Below are 21,795 nucleotides of genomic sequence, written 5' to 3' on the forward strand. Positions count from 1 at the left end.
CTAAATTGGAATATGGTAATAACAGATCCTATTTTGTAAATTATAAGGATTTTGATCGAAGGATCATTGGTGAGTTGGCAATACCTACTAAACAAATTATTAACGTAAAAGATAAACATGTAAATTTAATGGGAAATTGATCAGAGAAACAATTAAATTTTTCATTACACACACAAGAGCTTCGTACACTCACCGAAAATTTTTTAAAATTAAAAGTCGAGACTACTGTGCCACAACTTTTTGTTACAACAGAGTATATTACGCATTTAATCTTTGGAATAATGATTGTATTAATACTGACGATAATAGCATTAATAGTTTTGTACTGTAGACTATATAAAGCAATTAAGAATTATAAAATGCAAAAAGAGGATGCATAAGACATAAAATAATAATAATAATAATAATAATAATAATAATAACATAAAATGCACGTGAAGCATAAAATTGGTTGATGTATTGCTGGAAAAGAATAAAAATCATTAGAAAAGTAAAAAAGAACATATTCAGGTACTTACCTAGCAGCTAGGAACAAGCTGACTAGGGAGGTATCGATCCTAGGACCGTAAGTCAAGGAGCGTAACCGGTTGAGAAATGAACGGAAGAGAATGGGAAATCGATTGTTGGAAATCAAGGATGAGTAAAATTATATACTTAAGCATGGTTAAAAATAGATAATAGATACGTATAACTAGGATAGACAACGAAGTAACACGATACGAATAGACAGAGAATAGGGAAAACTAGAAAACTAGAAGATCGAAAGAGAAAAGCGAGAAGACATACCTAGAAGATCTATGGTTAATAATTTTAAATACACCTAGAAGTAAATAACGAAATAGATACTATAGAGTATTAGTAATGAAGACTGAAGAGTATAGATTCGGTGATAGGATAATTATATAAGTGGTAGCAGACATTGTGTTAAGGAGAAAATAATTTTAAGTAATTTTTTTACTAGCTAGTATTATAGTATTATAGATAGAAAGTAGAGAATGAAAAGCATAATAGAAGAATAGGATTGTAGATTTTATAATCATGTATATTTTAGGTTAGTATAAGAAGTCATTTAATTTTAATAAAAATAAAATAATATAGGAATTTAGGACGTTTTTAAATGCATTTGAGTGTTGACTGCATGTATTGTTTCGAGCGCATCTCGCTGGATGCGAAAGTGAGTGTGATTATCAGTTAGTCGCTGGAAGTCGCAGGAGAATCGCTTGATGCGGACCCGGTAACGTACGGTGACGTACAGGCTGATGTAATGACGACAAGATGGCTGAACGCTTTAGCCACGCCTACTATGAGTGAGAGGAGATGTGATCCGAACAGGACGAGGCGACGGATGATGCATTCTACGGCGTGCAATGTTAAAATTAAAGGACACGAATAAAATGATCTAAAATAATGCAAAATGGATAATTATAGTTAAGATATAGCCTTAGATACCTAAATACGAGTTTAAATAAAGAATATTTAGGGATATAATAATAGGAATTTAGTGTTATGAGAAGGTTGAAAAAAGAAAGATAGGAAAACAAATATGGAATTCAAGGGACTATTTTAGTACTGTTAGAAATTACATATAATTTAAGAACGAAAGAAAAAACATTGCATCTAGGAGAATAGTTATGCAAACGAAAATGCAATGAGAAGTTAGAACATACGCGTCTACCAAACGAATAACGGGATTGTAAAATACAGTCAAAATGAGTTGGTAGACAAAAATGAGCGATAATATAAGTAGTATTAGTATTTTAGAGTAATTGAAATTACTATCAAGTCAAGGAATGAAGTTTATAGTTTTTCCTCTGTTTATTACAGATTATCGTGAATGATGGATAACAACAAATTATACTTTTATCTTGTGGTTTTAGTACTATTTGTACTAGTAATTATAATTAGCGCAATTACGGGTTATATCCTAGTTAAAGTAGGAAAGTTAGACAGAAAAGAATGTAAGATTGTTAGTACCAGAAGTGAAATTAACTCTGAAAGCATTTATGAGAAGGCAATTATAGGCCTACCTACAGTATCTAGTAAGCATTTCTTGTCAGTCCCGATTTATGCCAAGGTTAATAAGAATAGTAAAAACTTAACACAGAATTTAACCACACATGGAATTATCTCATCAAACACTATTTTCACAGACACTAGTATTAGGAAAAAGCACAGATCACAAATCATTAAAGGCAATTATTTCACATAATAACGAGTTTTCAGATAGTAAGCCACACAACGCAGAGAAGAAAGACACCACTGAAATTTTGGAGAGTGCACATCCAATTAATTCAACGAACACGTCGAAACACGCCGATTTTGACCATTCAAAAACTGAAAATACGGTGAAAACACGGTCAATAGGAAAAGAATAAAGGGAATAAAACTAATATTTTCCATGTCAAATTGTAGTATTATGACCGTAAAATTATTGAAATTTGGTGGACACGCGAACTATGGGACCGTTTCACAACTAAAAGTGACGCGTTCTAAGAGCGGAAATCAAGAGTTGAATTCGTTCGAGGGCAAGCTTGAAATTTTAAACATTCAGCAAGTTTGCGGAAGTTGCAGCGTTGCCAGATGCATGAAAATGGATTATCATAGTTTCAATGATAATTGTGGTTTTATGAAATTGTGTGATAATAAAACCGATAGAATTAGCAGTGTTTTTGTGATTAACTGTGAAGTGTAAATGTTCCAGTGATAAGACAAGTGTGTCAAACTAATTACCAATGATTTATTTAGTATATTTCTGCAGTGATGTGATGAGAAAGGAAAAAGTGATAGACTTTAGTAAAAATATGTAGGATGGAGACCATGGACACGGACGAGCAAGAGGAATTTTCCATGAAGGACTCTGCACATTAAAATATATTTATATATAAATGAAGAGCATGATTTATTCAAGTCTCTGAGAGTATCTGAGTGATTGTAGTTCAAGAATAAAGACAATAGATGGCAGGAAAATGATTCTGTGGACGTTATGACAGCAGTATTTATGTAAATAGATTGACGCGCAAAAATGTAAATACAGAAATTTTATTTCATTTGATTTATTTAATGTAAATATATATTTTGATTATTTTCTTTTTCAACATTATTATGATATTTATGTTAAATTTGCGGTGATGGTAATGAGAAAAAGAAGAAAAAGGGAAACGGTTTATATTTTATTGTTGTTTCTATTTTATTGTCTTTCCAATCTCATACTTCGATTGGATCAGCTGCGAAGCACCTTTGAGTTTCAAAAGAGGCCGTGATGAGGAGTTAGGTTTAAATAAATTTGTATTTCAAAAATCTATTAAAATTGATTAAAATAAAGACAACAAAATGTAACAGAATTAAAGACAATAAATTACAAAATTTAAAATTAAGTAAAAGACAGACATTAATAAGATATTTCAAAATTATGATTAGATTGTAATGTTGTTCAAGTTATTGTTTTTGTTTTGTGTAAGTTGTAAACACAGACATGTGGATTTGTAATGTTATGATGACGAAGGACAACAAATAAGTAAGTTGCAGAGTAAGAGCTATTACAAGAGTTATTGTAAGATTTATTTGTAAGAGCTATTGTAAGATTTATTTGTTAACATCAACACAATTTTGGGATGTGACAAAACTGGCAGATTACGGAGATAGATGTCTGGAGATTTTATTTGATGATCATTGCAGAAATGTGAATTTCGGCAATGAGATAAGCAAACACGTGGAGTGACGTGAATTAAGGTAGCAGTTTAGAAATCAACATTTTTCAAATAAATACCCTACCTAGGATGGAACGAGATCATTCAAAGAGCATTCAAAGATTAGAGGAGCAGAGAAAATCAGAGGACAACGAGGGTACTAGACAGCGAATAGTTTACGAGTCATGGTGGACTATTATCAGTCATTAAGTTTTACCATCGTTTAAAGTTTTAAATCCTGGTAGTTGCATCGTTCCAAGTCGTGGAAGTTTGCTAAGCTGCATCTTGTTTTCAGAAGACGACCAACAACATCAATTTGAGAGGTATGTGTTTGCTATCTGATCATCGTTATCAAATAGAGGAAACAATCAGGCTTTGTGAGTAGTGATCTGGTAATGTTTTGCATATCCCGTACACACAATACAAATTACACATCCATGACAAATCACTTTAATGAAAATACAATTTTAATAATGAAACTTGGCATTGTGTTTGCTTTCTTGAGATAAGTTTACTAAATTTTTCCTGGACATTTTAGAGAATGTTAAGAGGACAATTTCCCTACTTTCAGAGCTGCGCGATTGCTATTAAAGGTACACTAGGGGGGTTGACAATATACATTAAAGGTAAACGCAATCGCGAAGCATTTCGATCACATATTTAAAAAGTACACATATCTGAAGCTAAAGATAAAGAGAGCTTATTATGATGAAGTTTCTCAAGAAACATATGAGCTTTTCCAAGTGAATACAACCCCCTGGTACATTTCATATCCTTATTCAGTTCCACATCTGAAAATTAACTCATTTCCTTCTTCACACACATTGTTCGATAGGTGTATCAAAATATCATCTTCAGTAAATCTTATTTTTAAACAAACCTATTTTACATTATACATAGCTCAGCGTTTTCGCGTTCAGATTACACCATCTTGAGTCGCACGTGAGTATGTGAACAGAACAAAGTACGGTGCTTCTCACGAAAACAAACATACATGTAATCTCAAATGTATACGTTTGAAAAAATCATGCAATGCGATATTCACCTTAGCAACTAAGATCTATTCGATCAAAGGACAGTCTGCAAACAAATCCTATTCCCATGAACACTTCCAACTGAATTGGTGAGAATCCCAAGACCAAATTACATAAAGCAAATAGCTTCAATGAAACACTATATCCTCCTCAGCAACTAATCAGAAAAAGATGGAGTCTTTACGATTTCCAGCCTATGACTTCAAAACATTATGAATTGCTATGGGTAGCATACTGTATTCAAGCCTCAGCATGCACCCAAGTGGTCTTTGTCATGCGTAAACATATGTGCGGTACAGAAAGCGACACTAAATTCCAATGTAACGAACATGAACTTCCGTGGGGTGTATTGACCCTAAGATCATGAGTTCGGTTCCGCTGATGTGGAAGTCAGTCGAAAATGTTTATACATATCCCATACACTTACGAAGAACCACGGTCTTGCGTTCGATTCCGGTGAGAGAGCTTTCAAAATGAAAGCATATTTAGGGTTCGGGTTCCATTCTCGGTGAGAAAGCATTGAATATTTTTAGACATTAAGTTAATTCGATCCTTTCTGTAGTGAAGCGAAAATCAACGCGAAGTGCTATATACGTAAAATTCTTTTTTTTTCATGCAAGGACTAATTCAACTCTAAATCGTAAAGTACCAAATTCGATCTCAGCTCCCCACCAAAGTGTATTTTTGTGTACAAATTTTTTATATCGTAAGTTAACAAAGCTACAAAACTCCGATAAATTAATTTCAGTACTATTCTGATTAATACGTCTACCTTTAGTACTTACATGAAGTAATTGTTCGATTCAAGTTCTTGTTCCTCCCTGAGTTCGATTCTCGCTGAGAAAGTACACATATGTGCCTTTCCTGGGAGCATTATATCCGCAAGTTAGTGAACAAACTTAAAAAAAGTTAAATGTAAACAGTTGGAACGTACAGTTAAGCAATTTTAACATACAGTAGCGTACAGTAAACAAAAGGCTTCGGAAGGGGATAGGACTAGTAATAAAAAAACTTCTTCTTTTAGCCCATGAGGATCCGGGTTCAATTCTCGAAGAAAGACAGACAGAGAGAGAGAGTATTGAACACTAGAAAACATTATAGTGCTTCGAAATGAAGAGTTTTGAACGATAAATATCATATGCTATACTACAGGCGGACCCAACGCCAATCAATATATATAAGTATACTCTTCGCCAGAGGGGGGCTAAGGGGTCCAAAATAGCTAGCCAATACAAGACGAGAAGACGAAGGCCAATCAATTGGGAAGCTTCGATCACTGGATATCAGAGAGTTTGGATAGGGGGTCCAAAATAGCTACCCAATGCAATGAGAAGCTTCCGATCTTTATCTAATACAATACGAGAAGACAAAGACCAATCAATTGGGAAGCTTCGATCACTTAATATCAAAGAGTTGGGGTGGGGAGTCCAAAAATCTACCCAATGCTATGAGAAGCTTCCGTTTTTAGCTTTGCAAGAGGGAGCATGGGGGTGTAAGGGGATTCAAATAACTAGCCAATACACAACGAGAAGATGAATAGGAAGATGCATATTTCACCTTGTTTCTACAGCCGGTAGCCGTCCATGAGTATGAGCATAGCAACAACGGGTTCCCAGGACCAAAATTTTTCCACGGGGTAGCCAATACACGACGAGAAGAGGAAGAAGAAGACGAAAAGGCATGTTTTATCTTGTTTCTACAGCCGGTAGGCGTTCAAGAGTATGAGCATACGTATACCAGCTCAACAACCAGCGCCCAGGGAACGTTCCCATAGGAAAAAATTAGGTCGAGATCAAATTTGCCGAAATTCACTACTACAATCTCTCTGTAAAGTTTCCACTTGGTCTTTTACAGAGATAATTTGCGTGTTAATGTACTTTGCTCTTCGCCCATAGTGCTTGTAAATTCATGGACAAAGTGTAGAAACGTTCAGTCAATTCGGTTCTTAACCCTCCCATTTGCATATAGCAAAATTCACGCACTTCAATCCCTTGGGTCTCGACAAATTTTCTAGATTCTTCTGTACGTTACTTATCTTACAATCTAGATTTTGTACAGCGTCGTCAGCTTCCTTGCTAATGTAGCAATACCTTGTCGAAAAATATTTGCAAAGTCAAACAATCTTAATATCTGACTCGCGGAACTTTCTAAAGTAACAAGGGAAGGCGAAACAAAAGAAATGAAAAACTTCAAAGTTGTAAGACACTTACAATACTTAAATACACTTAACGTAAATAGCAAGTACATCTGAGAAAATCAATTTTGCATCATTACCAAATTTATCAGAAATCATGCAATGGTTTAATAAATTACGATCAAAATCCCAAACATTATGTACTGGACGTTAGTAGATGTGCGGGCGTCCATCCCGTGGGAACCTTTTCGCCCTGGGAACGTTCCCTGGGCGCTGAGTGATTGACTGCTATGCTGTAATAACGTATTATGCCTATGTTCACACTCTTGGATGGGTACCGGCTGTAGAAACAAGATGAAACATATTGTTTTCCTCTTCTTCTTCTCGTCGCGTATTTGGTAGTTATTTTGGACCCCCCGCCCCTCCGGCGAAGATCGTGAGTGTCCAAGGGAACAGACTGTATGGAATTTGTCCTTTGATCGAATTGTTCTTTCATGCTAAGGTTAAGGAAGTGTAGCGTTTCATAGCTATTCCTTTTGGAGACAGAATGGATGGAATCAACTGAATGTCTTAAAATATTTAATGTTCCCTCACCGAGAACCAGGACCCGTAAGACGTATACTGTAATCAAAATAATACTGGAATTTTAAAAAATTGACCTGAGTCCTACAATGAAATGAGAATATGAAAACTCTGTGAAAACCCATGGACACACTGTGTACAAAGATTAATACACCCAATGGGAATTAAACCCATGAACAAATATGCTCCTTTGATATGAGAAACTCAGATGAGTATATGCTAAGATCCATTCTGGCATTTGTCTGATTGAAATGAAGAAAATTTAGGATTATAGCTTTGGTAATGAAGTAAAATAATAATACGTAAGAAATGTTGTACGAGAGGGTGGGGGGAGGGAAAGAGAGAGAGAGAGAGGATTTACAGTTTAAGATGGAACCCGAATCATCATAATGCTCATCTCGCCCTGCGAACGTTCCCTGGGCGCTGGGTTGCTAAGATGAATATCGTAGTTCATGATTTTTTGAAAATGTAGGATGAAAAATCGTATATTCAAGCGCCCGGCCTTGGGTGCCACGTGAAAGTTGCAGCAACAGCATCGGAATTGGTCCTATTCGCATTAGACGCCTGTATAAACAAGATGAAACTTGACTTTCCTGGGTCTTGAGTGAATAGTTTGTTATTTGGGTTCCATTCAGCATCAGCTAAGAACGGAAGCTGAGACGGATGTGTAAACAAGATGAAACATGATTTTCTCCTGTTCAGCTCGTGAATTTAAGTTGCTGCTAGGTATATGTGAGCGTCGACATGTATTGGGCCCGCCCCCTACCCAAAGTCACTTTATGACGTATATTTTCGTTTTTGAATAGGTAGAAATGGAATGGATGAGAAATTACCAATGTGAGGGAACGAGTTCCAAAATTTTGCTTATTTTGTGTGCGATCAGGCTCGTTTCCAAAGAGATCTAATGTGCCGGGCCTACCCTAAAATTTTCACGGTAGGCTTGGAAACAAACTATAATATGGGGATGAACTATAAATGTTTGGATCGCCCCCCCCCCTAACTTCTTCCGGACCAAGTACATTTTTGGGCTGGCTATCGGCCTGTGAATAATTGATTGATTTTCGTTTCACGACAGAAAGTATCGAATGAACTGAATGTATTAAAATATTCAATTTTCTCTCACCGAGGAAGAACTGCAACGATCGAAGCGTCTTAATATATCCAATGCTTTCTCACCGAGAATCGAATCAGGACCCGTAAGACGTGTTCTCTAATCAGAATAATACTGGAGTTTAAAAAATTGACGTTAGTCCTACAGTGAAATGAGAATATGAGAACTCTGTGAAAACTAATGGACACACTGTCGTCAACAACAAACTCTCATGTCCGGGATCGATTTAGGGACTCCCTGCATTAGAATTGAGCGTTCTACCATTGAGCCATCATGCACACTGGAGCAAATCCCGGGGGGACGAGGGGGACATGTCCCCCAATCTTGGACCTGGAGGGACTGTCCCCCCCCCCAATAATCTGATGTGAAAAAGCTTTTTGGGATAAGTGTGATGATTTGTGTCCGATTGCCACAAAGGAATGTAAAATGAAATTGACTTCTCTTGGCTTTTCCATTTTCTTAAAAAGAATCGTAATCTGTAGTATTTCAAACTGAACTTCGTGCTGTAGTGCGTTTAGTAGGCTCATCAATATGTATTAATTCCACTTCCGCTACTTGGGCGCAAATTGCAATAAATGCCAGAGAAGGATATGCCTCTATCCTAATGCTGGAAAGTTGTCTCACCTCTAGGTACGGCACAAATTCCGGGGACATGGGATGACATGTCCCCCCAACACTGGAACTAGAGGCTCTCCCAATAATCCGATTTGAAAAGTGTTTTTTGCAGATAAGCGTGATGATTTGTGACGTAACCTGACGATTGTGGTGAGAAATTCTGTGTGTTGTAACCTGATGTAAAACCTTATCTCCTCCTCTCCCCTAGGCCCTAGCACACGAAAAGTGTATATACTACCCATTGTCAGTAGAACCCATCTTTTAAGTAAATGCACATTTCATCTATTTGAAGTATCAGCCTAGACATCTACTCATGCTTCGTAAGCTAACTAACTCTATGGTCTATGGAACCCGGAAGTTCAATGCCGCGTTCACAAAAGCTCTCCACTGACTTCTATCCTTAGCTAACTGCATCCGATTTCTAATTGTATACCTATTTCTGCGAGATCCATCTTAATATTGTCCTTCCATCTGCGCCTTGGTCTTCCTAATGGTCGTTTTGTGGTTGGTCTTCCAATCAAGACTTTGAAAGCGTTTCTATTTTCTTCCATCCTAGCTTCATAACCTGCCCACCTAAGCCTCCTAGGCTTGATGATCCTAACAATGTTGGTATTCCGTATAAATTATGTAGTTCTTCGTTGTGAAGTTTCCGCCATTCCCCATTCCAGTTCCTCTTGGGTCCGAATATTCGTCTGAGCATCTTGTTCTCAAATATTTTCAGTCTATGTTCTTCCCTCAGAGAGCGACCATGTTTCGAAACCATACAGAACAACAGGCATGATTATCATTTTATATATGTTAAGCTTCAAATTCCTAACAGAAATCGCTATGACAAGACATTTTGAACTGAATAATAATACGAATCCGCTGTTTTTAGTCGACATTTAATTTCTTCGTGAATATGATTTTCGCCTGCTAATATTGATCCTAGATATTTGAAAGTAGCCATTTTATCAAAAGTATTATTTAATATTTTAACACATTCATGATTTGCCGTATTACGATCCCGATGTACTTCCATGTATTTAGTTTTCCCTGCATTTACTTCTAAATCTATGTTTCTGCAAGCATTTAATAAGATCTCTGCATTTCTTTCTATTGTTCTCCTATCATTCCCTATTAAATTTACATCCTGAGCGTACGACATAACCTGGTGAACACCGGTCAACTCTAGGCCCTAGTTGCTATGTTTGATTTTCCTTATAGCGTATTCCAGGACAAAGTTGAATAATAATGGTGACAACGCATCTTCTTGTTTCAGGCCATTCTCGACGTGAAAGCTCATGGACAAAAATTTTCCCACCCGGACTTTACTTTGGGTTTCAATTAAACATACCTTAATTAATCTAATTAGCTTTTTCGATATTCCAAATTCTGTAAGAACGTTGTACAATGTTTCTCTCCTGAGCGAGTCGTAAGCCTTTCTAAAATCAATAAATAGTTGATGTACCGGGGTATTGTATTCCCACTTTTCTTCGAGTATTTGGTAAATGGTAAATATTTGGTCGATAGTTGATTGATTTCGTCTAAATCTGCACTGATAATCCCCAATAATTTCATCTACGTATGGGGTCAATCTTGCTAGAATGTTTGAAAGGATTTCATAGGATATTGACAGAAGAGAGATGCCTCGTTAATTATTACAGTCAGTTTTGTCGCCTTTCTTGTGGATTGAAACAATGATTGATTCTTTCCTCTCTTGTGGCAATTCTTCCTTGTTCCTAATAAGGAGGATGAGTTTGTGTATCTTGTTCCACAACTTTTCGCCTCCAGCTAAAATTAACTTAGCCGGAATTTCATCTACACCCGGATATTTGTGTTTTTTAATTTGTTTATAACAATTTCTACTTCTATTCGGTTGGGTTCTGCAATATACGATTCTGCCGTGTGTTTCTCTCTTTCTCCACGCACATTAGTTTTTGGCTCCGTGTTAAGCAAATCGCCACATAAATCTTTCCATCTATTTAAAAATGCTATCTGTATCAGTGGGAACTGTTCCGTCAGCTTTCCTTAATATTAGCACGAAATTGATAGCCTTTCTTAAATTCATTGATCCCTTTTATACATGTCCCGAATGTTTTTATTTTTTACTATTATCTTCAAGTTCCTTAATTTTAGCTTTCAAAAAATCGCGTTTCTTTGTTCTAAAAGTGTTTGAAGTTCCCCGCCTGATGTCTACGAAATTTTGTGTAGTTATTTCATTCGGATTTTGTAGCGAACGTAATTTTCCTGTTTTCTCTCCTCTCGTAGTTTAATGCATTCCTGGTTTTAATGCACTCCTGCTTTTAATGCATTTAATGCATTCCTACGTAGTTGCGCATGTCCCAATTTTTCTTTTGAGTGAGGATGCTGCGTAAGCGAAGAAAAGAATTGAATTACTTGAATATTTTTCCCCATAATCTTAAGGTTACATCTGTTAACTAATGAGTATATGACATGCATCAAATTTCTGTAACGATTCCTGTAATGCTATTGAGATTATCATTTTGCTCAAATAATAGTATTCTTGAGTCATACGTAATTGTTATTCTTTCTTCATAGTTTTGGGGAAGTCATTAAACTGATATTAACGTGGATTTTTGTCGATGCCTCATTAGAAACATACTAATTATAAATATTCATGCATTCAGATTTGAGAATCTGATCACGGCAGTGATTTGTAATACTGATATGTACTACTACTTCATCTACATCGCCTAATATATAATATACTCTTTAACAGATTCACCTCCGAAATCAGATTGATCTACAGTAATATCAGTTTTATCTCCATTCTCAAGAATAAGCCTCAAATCTGCCCACCTCCCATTGATGAAGAAAAGCAATGGCGTATTTAGGCTTTTGTTTCGAAGGGCTATGTCCAACACAGAGAAGGAAGTGGGCAATTGTCCATCTGAGTTTGGAAATCAAAAATATTTTAATTTATGCATAAATTGAAGTTATAATGACAAGAATTGCACAATTATAAATTTTGTACAAAAATTTAGGAGTGAATATAACCATTCATTCTATTCATACAAGAAATTGAAGCACCCTTTTGGCCTGCCTAACTAAACGATATATTTTTTCTTTGTTATAATAACTAAAGTCCCGTCATGTTGATATCCGCGCAAGTTGGTGTGGAACAACTCCTTTTAGTTTCGGTATTACTGATGATGGCCGACTTGAATCACAACTGACAACGGTCGATAACGTATGATAGGCGAAATGAAAGAAAGTAACATCAATAAAAAGAAACAGAAAAGTAGAAAGGACAAAAAGAACAAAAGGACCCAGTTCTTACATTTACAGAATGAAATTTGACAAATACAGTATTATTTCTGGACAAAGAGCATAAGAAAATGGAAAGTCAATGACATTCTTAGAAATGGTACGAAGGATTATTCTTGTATATACAAAGGAATTACGTTTAAGAACATTCGAACAGTGGCCTGTTTCAATAAAACAACGTCCGGAACAATTAAGTGATGCTGGATTTTTTCATGAACAAAAGAGACCAGACTGTATGCTTCTATTGTGGTGCTGGATTAAAAGATTGGAAGATTGGACTGATAACAATGATCCGTGGATAGAACATGCAAAATGGTTTTCTAATTGTCCATTTCTTCACCTGAGGAAGGGAGACGCGTTTGTTAAACAAATACAGAAAAAGTACTCCGATATGCAAGTATTTCATACTGCTCCGAATGATGATATATACAAAAAATGTCAGTAAGAGTTGCAATAATGAAATTGCCTTTCAATACAAATAAAATGTTTTGAATTTTAAAGTGAAATTTCAATAAAGTCCCATTACATACTTTTTGCTTTGTATATAACTGTAAAAAGTACATGTACATATTCTAAAGTTATCAAAATAATGTGTATTTATACAAATAATTCATGTATGTGCTATTATGTATATCCTTCAGGATTATTATTGATAATGGTGCATTATTATCGTATTTGCAAAGTGGAAATATATGTTTAACGTATAAATGAAGATTAATTTACCTGAACATAGCATGCACGATCTTGAATTTACTGAATTGGTATCTTCATCGTAAGTGTACAGGACATGTATAAAGAAGATGAAACATGATTGGTCCTCTTCGTCCTCCTCTTCATGCATGCACAGACATCTGTATGCATACTAAAGTTATTTAGTGTTGATCAGCTACTGGAGTAACATATCTATGAGTGCTTGAGCATCAACTATGGATACTAAGAAAGAGTACTTATTAAATGTTGAATATGGTCTTAATTCAATGAAAACCAAATTAATTTGTATTGGACTGGATAGTGCACATTTGAACCATTGATTCGTATTGGTGAAGCCCTTGAGTTCGAGTGAAGTTAAATTTGGCAGAATGCAAAAAACTTGTACATTTGACCCCGTCTGTTTCGGACTATTTAAATTCTCAAGTGGAAATTACATTTATAAAGTCTCTTGGACGGAATAACGAACTGGTGGGTGAGAAAACTAATGGGTGAAAAATTAGTGATGTAGAGAAGAAACGAACACTTCATTCTCCTCGAAACACTGTGTACTTAACTTCAAGTGATTGGCTTTATTTCTTGAAAATATTACCGTGTATTGAACATGCTATGAAAAGCAGAAAAGTTTGTATTGTGCTACGTGAATATTTTGATTTGTGTACAAATACTATTCGCAATCATGTACAATCGCAATGTCTTACATGCAGAGGACTTGCTCGAATTCACACATTTGTTGATAAACAGAGTATTATTAATGGAATGAACAGCAGTTTTCCAAGTGTCTCTCTTAATAAGAACGGCGATGTGAACATTGATGATTAAAGATTAAAATTGGAAATAAAAGTATTTTGCAAAGAAAAATTCATGGATTCAATTATGGCTGATTTAGTTTACAAACACAGCCATGGTTGGGGGAAAGCGACACTCAACCTTCGAATGGTATCGACGAAGTGGACTTCTGTTCATAAAGAAGAAAATCGATTTAGAAAAAATAATATTTTTCATTTATACTGAGCAGTGTAGTACTAAATTTAGTGCATTTAATAATAATAATAATAATAATAATAATAATAATAATAATAATAATAATAATAATAATAATAATAATAATAATAATAATAATATAGTGAAATTGAAATCTTTTATTTAGACATAAATTTGTATTTTGTGATCGTTTAATCGCTTAAATATGATAGGATTTTTTAATTGGTGTACTAGTGTTGGTATTATTCCGATATTTGTTTTGTAGGAATAAAGAAAATTTATTTAGGATGATTGATCTGAAAAGAAATCGTACAGACGTCTATTTTCGCCAAGGATACGCTGCGCGCTTATCTCTATTGCAGTGGTTTTTGGTTCGATCACAGTACATTTACGGTGAACAACATTGTGTTCGTAGATTTTCTCGAATACTTTTGTTTCATCAATATTCCAATATTTTATATTATTATTATAAAAGCTTATGTGTGATACAATGACGATGGAGACGCTGTGCGTATACTTCTATTGCGGAGGTCTTTAGTTCGTAGTTTATCGTCGCACGATTATGCCCTATTAAATAAAGAATGGTTGATTTACGATTTAGAATTGCAATTTCAGCGTTTTCGAGATCTACTGTTAATTAGTTCGTCACGTATGACAAATAAAAAAAAAATCTCGTTTCGTTTAGTAGGTTTTGTAGGAGTTTCATCTCGTCTTGATTTAATTCGCATTCGTAATCAAAATAAATTTTGGAGAAATTCGTGAACTCGTAACCAAGAAAGAAATTTAACTTTTCGTTAATAAGGTTTTTCAGAAGTCTTATCTTGTCTTAATTTGCGAACTTGACTAAATTCGTATGTAAAGTGAAACAATTTCTTGATATTTTATTTCTCGCCTTTGAAATTTAGAACGCAGTACGGTAGTTCGAATTTTCATTTTAAACTGTAGATCCACGTCTCATATAATCCTTAGTAAACTACACTGTTAAAGATATTTTCTTAGATTTGAGAGAATAAGGAACATGGTCGGAAAGAGAAGAAACTTTATGGTCTATACAGAAGTCTACATTGACATCCAAGAAGGTTATGCTACGCGTTTGGTGAGGTTAGGACAAGTTAAAGCCAGATGAAAAGTTAAGAATCTGCGAAAGGATATCTGGGAAAACTCTCTCATACGTTAATCCTCTAAACGAGCTGAAAGTTATGGAAATTAACACTTTATGGTCTCGACGATGATTAACATAGACAGCTAAATTCCTGAGCTCAAGCTAGTGTTACTGGATGTGTCATACACCCCCCATCCTATTTTAAAAAATGACTTGAATCCAAAATGGCGGATTTCAAGATGGCGGCCATGAATGACATACACTCCGAAAGTTACGGCCTCTCATCAAACCTCTGTTCCCACCATCACTTTTTACTTTTCCTATCGATTTTCAAACTTATGCAGATTTCCAAGGACTTTTGACGCACCCTGTATATTCTTGCTGAACAAAATTCACAACAAAATGTTTTTCATTAGCTATTATTGTTTTTGCTCTATGACGATCAACGTTAAAACCAGAACTAATTTCAAAAGAGGATTAAATAGGTACTAGGATATATTCTCGGAATGATGAATTGATTTCAAAGAAACTGCTTCTCGCTATCTATTATCGTTTTTGCTCTATGGTAATCAACGTTAAAATCGGGAATAATCTCTACCATTTCCAATTTGAAAAGAGTGTTAAAAGAGATGACAGGACTTATTCTAGGAACGATGAATTGTTTTATTCTATAACAACATTTGAAGCTGGAAGTGAAAGTGTAAATTTCTGTAGGATAAATATGGTATATATTCTTACGACATTAAACTGCTTGTTACCTTTCTCTTAACTATCGATTTCTGTGACCGTTTTTAGAGAATGACGATCAAAATTTACACTGGAAATGGTTATTTTTCCTCTATGTGATTGAATAGAGATTTGTTCAGCTCAATAAGATTTATCGAATAATATGAATATTTGACTTCGGTTCACTCTTGCAACCGAACAAGAGACACAATGATTCATATCTTGTTATCTGTTAATGTTTTCGTTCTATTGTGATTAATTGAACCGGAATTAATTGATTTAGGCTAATAAAAAGAATATGAAAGAAATGCTGAAAGAACATTTGTTTCAGAAATAGTGTTTGTGCAGGGAAAGATAGCACAGCTAAACGATCAGGTATACTTATGACATTCTATTTTTCGACACGGTATATTTTAGTGTTATGAGTAAAAGCAGGTTACCTTGAATACTTAATCTCCCATGCAGTATAAAGTCTTAACTCGTAAAAACGTTAATGTAAATCAGCTAACTGGAAATTCTTCGTATAGAATTTTTATAAACCATTGATTTTATAAACTGTCAGCTTTAATATCACTTTGTTCAAATCTCAATATTTGACTTCGGTTTACGTGGTCCCGGATTCGATTCCTTTCGAATCACTCTTCATTTTACGTTTTAATGTCACTATGTTCAATTTAATAATATCTATCGAATAATATAAACATTTGCCTTTCATTGACGTGGTCCCCAATTCGAATCTGGATGTCACTCTTCATTTTACGTAAACACCGTGTACGTGGTTTCCTTGGGGTTTTCCCGTTACCTCCCACTTTCTTCATTCCACCATTTCGTTCATTTCTCATAATCACCGTCTCCTTTAGCCTAACCGGCATAACATTGGGACGTAAAACTCAAAAATTACATTTCATTTTCTTCATTTTACGTTACCATTTCACTATGTTAAGCTCACTACGATCTATCGATTAATATAATTATTTCACTTAATTTTCGTGATCCCAGGTTTGATTCCCGATGGATCACTCTTGCACCAGAACAAGGGGCACAGTGCTTCATATTTCCTTTTACGTTTTAATGTCACTTTTGAACACATCATACGATTGTAATGTTTTTATTACTATTCGAACTCTCTCTCGTTCCACATTTTATTTCATCATCATTCACTTGGGGCACGGTGGCTCAGTGCCAGCTCGCGCCGTGTGCTCGTGGGTTTTCTCGGAGCTCACGTATCTGTGGTGTTTAGGGTCACAGGTTCGATCTCCAAGCGAGTAAGTTTGTGGTGGAAACATCGTACCCGTGAGTTTTCCCCACGTACTCTCTCTCGTTCCACATTTTATTCCATCATCATTCACTTGGGCCACGGTGGCTCAGTGGTAGAGTGTTCACCACCGGAGCTTGGGTACTTGGTTCAATTCCAGCTCGTGCCGTGTGAACTTTGAGCTGGAAAAACACTGCGCTCGTAAGTTTTCTCGGGGCTTTCCCGTTTCCTCCCACTTTCTTCATTTGACCATTTCCTTCATTTCTCATCATTACCGTCTACTTTAGCCTAACCGGCATAACCCTTGAACGTAAAACTGAAAGATTTCATTTCATTTTTCATCATTCACTTGTCTTAATCATGTGACCCCTTCGCCTAAGGGGCATATTTGTTGTACTATAAGCTGATAAATTTACTCTCTCTTCCCTACGGGGCACAGTGTCTCAATGACAGTGTGCTTACCTCTGGTGTTTAGGGTTCCTGGTATGATCATTCTATTTATATAGCATGAACTTGAATTTACAAATGAACTCAATGACCTCGAAAACTATGAATTTCACATTAATATCGGTCATTTTTTAATTATTATGTTTTACAAGTCTTGATACCCACACCCGGGGACCACCCTGATCCACAATCAAATTCACAGAATGCGATTGCAATTTCATCATTAATTTCAGTGACCACGAAAACTATGGAGTTGACACCCCCTTCATTTTACGTTTATGTTCAGTTATATAAGATTTATCGATAGACAAAATATTTAACTGTGGTTTGCGTGCTCCCGAATCGTTTTTCATGAATTGATATGAATATTTGACTTCGTCGGAGTTCGATTTCCAATGGACCACTATTCCACCTGAACAAGGGGCACTGTGGTTATATTTATTTTACGTTTAATGCTATTTTGTTCACCTCAATAAGATTGTAATGTTTTTTATTAGTATTCGAATAAATAAGTAACACTAACGTATTTAGATTTTTCGTAAAGTCGTCATACCTCTCTGTGAATGAATGTATCACAGTTCAAATTATGATAAGAGCAGTTCTCTGAAACCAGATATGTTTACTACTCGTTCATAGTCAGAAATGCTATGACATTGCATTCCTCTTTCACACACACAAACTCTTGATGCAACGTGATACAACAACGAGTTAGCTTACAAATCTCTGACTAATCTTGCGTTGTATGCATGTGTCTTTTTTCACACTAAAATGCAATGTGAAGTATTAGCTTTCTTAAAGTTGTCTTCCATTACATCTCTCAGATTATGCTATCACAGAAATACACAAGGAAACAATGCATCAATCACATATACATTCAAGGTAAACGAAATCGAAGGACAATACATAACAAAAGAAATCGAAGATAAAGGGAACATCTTATGAAGAGGTTTCTCATCAAACACATGAGCTTTCATAATGATTCGAATCCATCTTTTCACATCTTCATACAGTCCCACAGCTGATGCAAAGTTATAACATCTGTTCTCACATATTATTCGATAGATGTATCAAAATAACATCTTCTGCGACTCTCTCATGCAAGGACATATACTGCAAAACCCGAAACGATGAGCAGTTAAAAAAATAACAGTAAGCTAACTAAGAGTGATCGACATAACGAGATTACAATTACAATTACAACATTGATTACAGAAGAGCTTTTGTGAACTCGACATTTTACCTCCGAGTTTCACGGGTCATAGATTTAGTTAATTAATATTCAATATCTCATTTTAATTTTCGATATATGATACAGGTACGCAAAGTTTGAGATTTCCTAACTACAAAAGTTCCTAATGAATACCTTACGCATATCGCTCGTAACATTATGAACACTAATGTACTGGCGACCCTTATCACTTCTTGCAACATACTCCTTCTCTGTTGATCTAGTGGTTAGCATGTGTGCCTTATGAACACGGTCCTGAGTTCGATTACCGCTGAAAACGTTTCTATTTTACGTTTTAATACCACTTTGTTCACCTCAATAAGATCTATCGATTCAGGGTTGTACTATTTGGGTTGTACTTTTTCTGTAGTCCATAAGTACAGAAGAAAAATACACTACGATAATAAATAGTGATATTAAACTGAAAGTAATACAGGTTCCTTCACTACAATTAAATATCGTTCTGGAGCACAGAGCTTTCTTAAACAATTGTCGCAGATTATGCTATCACTGTACGTAAGCCGAAGCTGTATGTATGCGTTAACTTAACATTCCCATTCTCACAACAGTTCTTCTTACATTTTTCTCTACGATTCAGCGCATATCACAACAAAATCAAACTTGACATACATTTCAGAGGAAACCAAATAGGAAAACACAATTTTTCTCTACGTTTCAGTATTCTTTTATTCAACTATATTCAATTGGTTAACGTAAGATGGTCTGTTATTTCATAGCGTCTCAAACAAACTCAAACATGATGTGCAATCAACCTTGATCTGACTGTCTTTCTCTTCACACTGAAATGCAGTATATATGTATGTGTATGTGTTTGTGTGTTTGAGTGTGTTTGTGTGTATGTTTGTGTGTGTGTGTGTGTTTGTGTGTGTGTGTGTGTGTATGTATGTATGCATGTATGCCCTACATTACATCTATTTTTCGCAACGGGGCTTTGTACATATTTCGTTATGATAACCATCCACAAGCCATATAACTATCGTTCGTTTCCTGTTCACGATAAATGACATGAATTTTCACGATACGTGGATTTTCAGAACACACGTCCCTCTCCCGATTTTGCTTTACTTATGCTGAATGGAATCCAAATACCAAACTATTCACTCAAGACCTAGGAAAGTCATGTTTCATCTTGCTTATCTAGGTGTCTAATTCGAATAGGACCAAGGCTAAATTTCGATGTTGCTGCTGTTATTGCAACAACTTTCATGTGGCACCCAAGGCCGGGCACTTGAATATACGATTTCTCACCCTACATTTTCAAAAATTCATGAACAACGATATTCATCTTAGCAACCCAGCGCCCAGGGAACGTTTCCACGACGAGATGAGCATTATGATGATTCGGGTTCCATCTTATACTGCAAATTCTCTCTCTCTCTCTCTCTCGTACAACATTTATTATTTATTATTACGTATTATTATTTTACTTCATTACCAAAGCTATAATGATAAATGAATGTTCTTCATTTCAATCAGACAAATGCCAGAATGGATCCTAGCATATACTCATCTGAGTTTCTCATGTCAAAGGCGCATATTTGTTCGTGGGTTCAATTTCCATTGGGTGTATTAATCTTTGTATACAGTGTGTCCATGGGTTTCCACAGAGTTCTCATATTCCCATTTCATTGTAGGACTAACGTCATTTTTTAAAAACTCCAGTATTATTTTGATTACAGTATACGTCTTACCGGTCCTGGTTCGATTCTCGGTGAGGGAACATTGAAAATTTTAAGACATTCAGTTGATTCCATCCATTCTGTCTCCAAAAGGAATAGCTCTGAAACGCTACACTTCCTTAACCTTAGCAACAAAGACCAATTCGATCAAAGGACAAATTTCACACAGTCTGCTCCCATGGACACTCACGATCTTCGCCGGAAGGGCGGGGGGGTCCAAAATAACTACCCAATACGCGACCAGAAGAAGATGAAGAGGAAAACAACATGTTTCATCTTGTTTCTACAGCCGGTAGCCATCCAAGAGTATGAACATAGGATAATACGTTATTACAGCATAGCAATCAATCACTCAGCGCCCAGGGAACGTTCCCAGGGCGAAAAGTTTCCCACGGGGATGTACGCCCGCACCTCTACTATATTGAGAAGTGATTTTGTAAAGAAAAAGGGCCAACTTCGTACAATTTTATTTTAATATCTTAGAGCCTACATCATTTAGATGGACAACTTTAAGCAAACATTCTGCACAAAAGGTCATAAGCCCCAAGGTGGAAGCACCATGTATAATATATACGCACTTGTGTGATGTAAAGGTGAGTACATGCACACACCATGAGTATGAAACTCAAAATATTAATGTCTTGGTGACTTCTCATGACCTGCCGCATAGATTTCGCGATTTCGGTCTTTTGCCAATCTCCTGTTTGCTACTAGTTTTCCACCTATGGTTAACTTGACCATATTTCTTTATTTTCTCAGTTGTAAACTTTCAAGTAATATGTACCCAATTACACGTAATATTACAATCTGTAGGACGACTACATGTCGAAACAGTTCGTATGTGGTCCTTCCAAGTAGTTGCACATCCTATGATGAGCACTGTACGTTTCTTGAATATCCTTTATGCCTTGCTTGGACTATTCTAGGTGCTGTGTTTAGATTACTGTCACCTGCAGTCACCTTCTTTATGTATTCCTGCTTTTGTATGAAATCCTACTGCGTTTCTAAAATGCGTTTCCTTCTGTTTATGTACTTGCGCGCCACGAAAAAAAAAACTAGTCAAATAATTCCCATAATGTTGTTGTAAATTTAACATTTTTGATGCAGTCAGATTGAATCTTGTGCAGTACAGTCCTAAGATTTACCTAATTATGAATTTGACAAGTGTGAACAGTTCGCAACCAACAGTATACAAGTAGTGCAGGTAATGAGT

General features: G+C 35.7%; 2 protein-coding genes across 4 annotated transcripts in view; one reads left to right on the plus strand and one right to left on the minus strand.

The window, feature by feature from the left end:
• LOC145662781 (methyl farnesoate epoxidase-like) overlaps nucleotides 1-21,795 on the plus strand; it is a 733,391-nt gene that overhangs the window by 170,871 nt on the left and 540,725 nt on the right. The window lies entirely within an intron of this gene.
• Nucleotides 1-21,795, minus strand: part of LOC145662780 (uncharacterized) — a 114,231-nt gene that overhangs the window by 19,052 nt on the left and 73,384 nt on the right. The gene's annotated exons all lie outside the window — the stretch shown is intronic.

The sequence above is a fragment of the Thermobia domestica genome, chromosome 10 (assembly GCF_964235325.1).
Source record: "Thermobia domestica chromosome 10, izTheDome1.hap1.1, whole genome shotgun sequence".
NCBI classification, from domain to species: Eukaryota; Metazoa; Arthropoda; class Insecta; order Zygentoma; family Lepismatidae; genus Thermobia; species Thermobia domestica.